The following is a 5,249-nucleotide window of genomic DNA, read 5'->3' on the forward strand; positions in this document are numbered from 1 at the left end:
ACAAGGGTTAGCCCTTGGTATTATTTTTGAAAGACTAGGAGGTGGCTCCTGGCACACTATATGCAAGACTAGAGTCTGGACTTTGGTAGTTAGTTAGTTAAGTAGTGTAGATTGTATGCTAGTTGTCTTTGTGGTGCGTGCATGGAAGACCCGGAGGTTGCTCCTGGCACTTGTCTGTAAGACCTAAGTTTGTGGCCCCCGGCTGGGCAAGAAAGACGACGAGGATGCTCGTGGCATAATGGCAAGACTATGGATGGCACATAGCACCTTTATTGATCATGATATATGAATCTTATGTATGGATCTCGGTTATGTATGACATGTATGGATCGTTTGACATGTATGATATGTGGTATTTAGGGAATGATATTGCCATATTTATACTTATTTTTAGGCAAAATTTAAGTACATTTTTATTAATAAATTGATAATATGTTTAGAATAATGGTACTTATGACTTTAAATTGTTATTTTCAGTCAATTAAAAGGATTTTCGAAGAAAGGGACCAAAAGTGACAATATGTGGAACATGGGAGGCTTGGAAGACAAGAAAAGAATAAATCCATGATAAATACTGAATTCACGACGTGGCGAAGTCGGCCACGACGTGGCATGGGGTTTTCAGAAGATAAACATCGCTACGCGGAGGATTCCTTGAAAGATACGGATAGCTTGAAGCCCACGACGTGGCAAAGCTGGCCACGACGTGGCGCGAGTTTTTGGAGATTATTTAAGTTCTCCTAATTATTACGAAAGTAAGAAGCTTTTAGTTGAAGAAAAGAATTCCAGGAGACGATTCAGAGCGAAAGAAGGGTTCCGGAAGAAGGTTTTCAACACCAAAAAGAATAGAAGTTTATATCTTGGTTAAATTAGAACATGTCTTTTATTACTTTTAGTTGTGTTGGTTTAGTTGCTATAATGAGCAGCTGAATCTAGCTACTCTTGTTTAGATAGATGAAGCTTCAACCTTTTGAATAGTTCAATGTTTATGGATTAAGTTTAGTTGGTAAAAAATTGCTTGTGTTTGATTTGTATAACCTAGCATGCTATTATTTGTTTATCTAATTGCTTGATTGCATGTTCTGTGTAGTTTAGTGACCATTAAACTGCATGAACTTGTTTACCTAATGATTTAGTGAACATTGAATTGTTAGAGCTAGGATTGACCAATCTTAGTTAGTAATTAGAATAAATAAAGCTTAGCTGTGCTAGAGAACGTGTATTGTGATCATAATGGCGTTTATACAACAAATCTTACATAGCATATTTACATTCATAATTAGTTCTGTGTTTGATTATGTGTGAACATACATGGTTTGACATGAATTAGTTAATTATTGGTAAATTTAGAACTAAATTACTAATACAACTAAAAATCAACTTAATAATCTGTAATCATTAGGTAGCCATAAGGGAGAAGTGGATTCAAACTAAACAAGAGTGTGTTTTTATTGAATTTGATTTAAGTTCATCTGATCTTGTAAAACCAGATAAACCCCCTTTTAAACTTGTTAATAATTAGGTTAATTTAATAGTAAGTAAATTAATTAGTAACACCGTTCCCTGTGATCGACACCCGACTTACCCAAGCTATACTGTAATCTGACTAGGTACACTTCCTATAAGTGCATAGTTAGTTAAGTTTGTTAGGTTATAAATATTAAAATTAGTGAGTACTTTTGTGCACATCAACTTTTTTGGCGCCGTTGCCGAGGAACGGATTAGTTTCTTTAGCTTATTTATGTGCATTAAATTAATCAATCCTTCTTATGGGGTAAAAACCACAAAAAGTTAATTTTTCAGCAAAATAAAATTTTTCTGTTAGTCACAGAGTCCACGACGTGGCCATATACCTGCCACGACGTGGACAGTTAAAAAAACTAGATTTTTAATTGTTAGTTAGTTTTTCTTATTTTAGTTTAGTTTTACGTTTTTAGTTTAGCAAGTTGCAGGAGTTCATGACCAGAAGCTCAAACACACACTTGGTGCCGCCACTTGAAGATCCCGAGTCTGCGCTTCACAAGAAAAAGACGCCCTTACAGGAATTGAAGTCAGCTTTTTCTAGGAAGTCGGGAAAGAAGACAGGAGAGTCAAGTTCATCCGCGAGGCACAAGAGCAATCTTGAGCATTTGGATCATACACCCGTCCAAACCGAGTCCGAAAGCGATACCGAGCCGGAAATTGAAGAACACATGAGCGAACCCGAGAACGAGCCAAGGAACGAGATGGCAGCAATTGAAGAAATGTTCGTGGAAGCTTACAAAAAGCGGATCCGAGAAAATGTGGGTCCCGGTTTAGTCCAACCCGCAATACCTGCCACTGCCACATTTGAGCTGAAGGGACACATATTGACAGCACTGAAGGATATCCCATTTTTCGAGAAAGATCATGAGGATGCTTTTAAGCATCTAGATGAAGTCAACGACATTGCGGATTACTTCAATGTCCCAAATGTCAACAGAAACACAGTCTTGCTTAGGATGCTTCCCATCACTTTCAAAGGAGCTGCCAAGGAGTGGTTAAAAGCACTCCCACCGGGTACAATCACCACTTGGGCTCAAATGCGTGAGCAATTCCTGGACCAGTTTTGCCCGCCATCCAAGATAGCCAAACTCAAGAAGGCAATAGCCAACTTTGAGCAACAGCCGGGCGAGTCACTATACGAAGCATGGGAGCGGTACAAGGGCTTGCTCAGAAATTGCCCTCAGCATGATCTAAATGTGCAGCAAGAGATGTCAATCTTCTATGATGGGGTCAACGTGATGACAAGACAACTCCTTGATTCTCAAGGACCTTTGACAAAGAAAAATCCAAGGGAGTTTAAGGAACTAATTGAAGAATTCGCGAAGCACTCTCGCGAATACCACAACCCGAGGCAAGATGGAATCAAAGGCGGTGGAGGGGCCCAAACTGAAGAAATAGCAGTTGTGATGGCCATGCTAAATAATATGGATCGAAGGATAACACAAATGGACCAGTCGATACATGCCATAAGAGTGGGTTGCGAAAGATGTAGTGGTCCACACTTGACCAAGGACTGCAATATGGATGAGTTTGGGAATAGAAAAGCTCAAGTGTGCTACTCTAGTGGGGACAAGTTTGATGAGGACTGGAGGAAACCGAAGAAGGAGTAGCTGCCATATGAAGAGTATAAGAAGCAAAAAGAAGAGAAGTATAGGCAGACAGGTCGAGGCCTTTATCAAAAGGAGCAGCCACTAGCTGAGAAGAAACCCGACCTAGAGACCATTTTGATGAAATTTATGGAAGCTTCAGAAAAGAGACACGATGCCACTGATTCTGCTATTATGGAACAACAAACCTTAATAAAGAATCAGCAAGCCTCCATCCATAACCTTGGAGTACAATTTGGTCAGCTAGCCACTCTAGTTCATGAAAAATTATCCCCGAAAAATCCCAAAGTAGAGACCCAATCTCACGTAATGGCCATCGATACTGAAGAAGATGCAATCTCTGAGTTCCTGGAAGCATTGGAAGAAGAACCACAGCAACCTGATCCAAAGCCAAAGAAATCAAAGATCGAAAGTGAAAAAGTTGATGAACCAGACTCGCCACGACGTGGCACTCCTCTAGCCACGACGTGGCACAACTCTGATCAAAAATGCATTGAACCCGTTCCAGTTTATCAGCCACCTTTGCCAATCCCATCCCGAGCTGCACTTAGTCTACTGGAAAAGGAGCATTTAGATTTTGTGAAGAATGTGAAGGGGATCCCAATTAATACTCCCTTTGTCGATTCCTTATCCAAAGCTCCCGAGAACCAGAAATTACTGCAAGATTTGATAGACACTCGAAGGCAATTAAAGAAGCAGTCTACAGTGATTCTAAGTGAACAAACTTCAAAAGTTGTGTTGGGAGAAACACCAGAAAAGATGGGGGATCCTGGACGCCTCACTCTTCCATGTGAGTTTGGGAATAAAATGAAGGTTAATGCTTTAGCCGATTTTGGGGCTAGCATTAATTTGATGCCTTTTTCATTTTATCAAAAACTGGAGATTCAGAAAATCAAGGCTACAAAAACGAAGATTCACATGGCAAATCATTCGGTGACACAACCCCGGGGCATCATGGAGGATATTTTGGTGAAAATTGGAAAATTTGTTTTTCCAATAGACTTTGTAGTCTTGGATATGAAAGAAGATCCCGATGTTCCAATAATCATTGATCGTCCATTGCTTAATACTGCTGGAGCTCTTGTTGACATCTGTGAGTCTAAGCTCACTTTAAGGGTTGGAGATGAACAAGAAGTCTTTGGAATACAAGATGACTTTCAAGAAGATAAAGAATAGGTGTTCACAATTAATGAATAGAATGAACTAGAAGAACTGGAGAAGCTTATGGAAGAAGAGATCAAGGCAGTTCATCGAGCCAAAAGAACAAAACCGAGGGCATCTATTCCATATTTAATTGAAATCATAGCTTACAAGAGTCCGCCTTCTTGGGTGAGCAAAGAGGATGAGGAGATGACAAGTGATGAAGAGGAGGTTACTTCAAGAGTAACAAAGCCGGTAGTGAAAGAGGAGAAGGATGCTATGGAGTGCAAGGAACAAACCAAGGGCATAAAACGCAAGCTTGAAGAAGAGGGAAAAGCTAAAAAGGAGAATTCCAAGAAGGCGTATAAAAGACGAGTTCAAGCTTACAAGAAGCGATTCAAGGAACAAAAGATCTTGGTGGTGGACTCTTCAGAAGATTCAACGTAGAAGGCACCGAGTCCAGCTAAAGGCTCCAAGAAAAATAAGCGCTTCTCGGGAGGCAACCCGAGTTTGGTTTGCATTTTCTTTTCTTTTAAATTGTTCTTTTTCTCTTTTAGGAAAGACATCAACTCATCATCTAAATAACTGATAATTAGTAAAGAATTAGCTATGGGGAACTTCAATTAATGAATGAGATGCAAAGTAATTAGTTAACATGTGAGATTTTATTAAAAGTTTGCAAATGGGTAGTTTCCACGACATGGGCATAGCCAACCACGTCGTGGGTCCAAATGAAAACACGAGACTAGATAACAGATTTAAGGTCCACGACATGGGCATAGCCAGCCACGTCGTGGCCTTTAAAAATTCAGGGGGACCATTTTCTTAAAACCCTTTGACCAATAATCCTCTTCCCCACACTTGAAACTGACGCACGAACGGGAACAGCAAAACCCCACAGTCGATTGTTTAATCTACTTCAAATTTCCTTGCAAGATCATGTCAATTTACTCTACTTGGTATGTATTCTACTCATTA

At 39.9% G+C, this 5,249-nt stretch overlaps 1 non-coding gene across 1 annotated transcript; it reads right to left on the reverse strand.

Annotated features, from left to right (window-relative positions):
- Window positions 1-2,609: 2,609 nt before the first annotated feature.
- Window positions 2,610-2,716, reverse strand: LOC111888778 (small nucleolar RNA R71). Its single transcript, XR_002849315.2, has one exon. It is a non-coding gene; the product is annotated as a small nucleolar RNA R71 (small nucleolar RNA).
- Window positions 2,717-5,249: the final 2,533 nt, after the last annotated feature.

Source organism: Lactuca sativa, chromosome 5, assembly GCF_002870075.4.
Source record: "Lactuca sativa cultivar Salinas chromosome 5, Lsat_Salinas_v11, whole genome shotgun sequence".
Taxonomy (NCBI): Eukaryota; Viridiplantae; Streptophyta; class Magnoliopsida; order Asterales; family Asteraceae; genus Lactuca; species Lactuca sativa.